The sequence below is a fragment of the Otolemur garnettii genome, unplaced genomic scaffold, assembly GCF_000181295.1.
Source record: "Otolemur garnettii isolate 467f Iridium unplaced genomic scaffold, OtoGar3 scaffold00055, whole genome shotgun sequence".
Classification (NCBI taxonomy): Eukaryota; Metazoa; Chordata; class Mammalia; order Primates; family Galagidae; genus Otolemur; species Otolemur garnettii.
Window position 1 is genome coordinate 3,322,410 of NW_003852450.1, and position 2,444 is coordinate 3,324,853.

Genomic DNA, 2,444 nt, shown 5'->3' on the forward strand with positions numbered 1-2,444 from the left:
AAATAAACAAATAAAAAACAAAGACCATATAATTCAATTGATGCAGAAAAAGCCTTTGATAATATCCAGCATCCTTTCATGATCAGAATTCTTAAGAACATAGGCATAGAAGGGACATTTCTTAAACTAATAGAGGCCATCTATAGCAAACCCACAGCCAATATCATATTGAATGGTGTAAAATTGAAAACATTTCCACTTAGATCAGGAACGCGGCAAGGATGCCCACTGTCTCCACTGCTATTCAACATAGTAATGGAAGTCTTAGCTATCACAATCAGGCAAGAGAAGGTGATCAAGGGTGTCCAAATAGGGTCAGAGGAGATCAAACTCTTACTCTTCTCTGATTATATGATTCTATACCTAGAAAATCCCAGGGACTCAACTTCAAAACTCTTAGAAGTGATTAAGGAATACAGCAGCATCTCAGGATACAAAATCAATACTAATCAGTAGCTGTTATATATGCCAATAATAGTCAAGCTGAAAAAACAATCAAGGACTCTATTCCTTTTACAATAGTGTCAAAGAAGATGAAATATCTGGGAATTTACCTAACAAAGAATGTGAAAGATCTCTATAAGGAGAACTATGAAACTCTGAAAAAAGAAATAGATGAAGATGGTAACAAATAGAAATTCATACGATGCTCATGGTTGGGTAGAATCAACATTGTTAAAATGTCCATACTACCCAAAGCAATCTACAGATTTAATACAATCCCTACTAAAGCACCAGTGTCATACTTTAAAGCACTTGAAAAAATAGTACTTCATTTTATATGGAATCATAAAAAACCTCAAATAGTAAATACATTACTCAGAAATAAGAACAAATCAGGAGGTATCACATTACCAGACTGCAGGCTATACTATAAATCTATAGTGATCAAAACACCATGGTACTGGCACAAAAACAGAGAGGTCGATTTATGGAACAGAATAGAGAACCAGGAGAAGAACCTAGCCACTTATCACCATTTGATCTTCAACAAGCCTATCAAAAATATTCAGTGGGGGAAAGACTCCCTATTTAACAAACAGTGCTGGGTGAACTGGCTGGCAACCTGTAGAACACTGAAACTGGACCCCCACCTTTCACCATTAACAAAAATTGATCCTCACTGGATAAAAGATTTAAACTTAAGACATGAAACAATAAAAATACTAGAAGAGAGTGTGGGGAAAACATTTGAAGAAATTAGCCTGGGAGAATATTTTATGAGGAGGACCCCCTCCCCAGGCAATTGAAGCAACACCAAAAATCCATAACTGGGATCTGATCAAACTAAAAAGGTTTTGCACAGCCAAGAGCACAGTAACTAAAGCAAATAGACAACCTTCAGAAAGGGAGAAGATTTTTGCAGGTTATGCTTCCGACAAAAGTCTGATAACTAGAATCTACAGAGAACTCAAACTAATCAATAAGAAAAGAACAAATAACCCCATTTCTAAGTGGGCAAGAGACTTGAACAGAAACTTCTCTGAAGAAGACAGGCTGATGGCCTACAAACACATGAAAAAATGCTCATAATCCTTAATCACCAGAGAAATGCAAATCAAAACCACTTTGAGATATCATCTAACTCCAGTAAGATTAACCCACTTCTCAAAATCCCAAAACTACAGATGTTGACATGGATGTGGAGAGAAGGGAACACTTCTACACTGCTGGTGGGAATGCAAGCTGATATGACCTTTTTGGAAAGAAGTTTGGAGAACACTCAAGAAACTAAAAGTAGACATACCGTCCGATCCTGCAATTCCTCTGCTAGGTATATACCCGGCTGATCAAAAATCATTTTACAACAAAGATATTTGCACCAGAATGTTGCAGCCCAATTCATAATAGCCAAGACATGGAAACAGCCCAAGTGCCCATCAACCCATGAATGGATTAACAAACTGTGGTATATGTACACCATGGAATACTGTGCAGTCACAAAAAAGATGGAGACTTAACATCTTTTATGTTTACCTGGATGAAGCTGGAACATATTCTTCTAAGTAAAGTATCTCAAGAATGGGGAAAAAAGTATCCAATGTACTCAATACTACTATGAAATCAATATATAACCACTTACATACTCATACAAATGGCAAAACATAACTATAGTTCAGAAAGTAGAAGGGAAGAGGAGAGGAGAGAGAGGGGAGGGGAAGGAGGATATGGGAAGAGGAAGGGTACTTGGGGGGACATCACCTAATGTGCATGATGCAATGGTACATTTCAAAACTATTAAGAAATGAGTATAATTATGATGGATATGTCACTTAGTTCAATGTAAGCATTTCACATTATGTATCAAAGCAGTACCCTGAACCCCATAAATGCATCAATGTACAAAATTATGATTTAATAAACAATAAAAATAAAAGAAGAAAGCCTAGTGGGAAAAACAGAAGGAAAAAAAGGTGTCTTTTGTTTGGGGAGGGAAAGGGGTG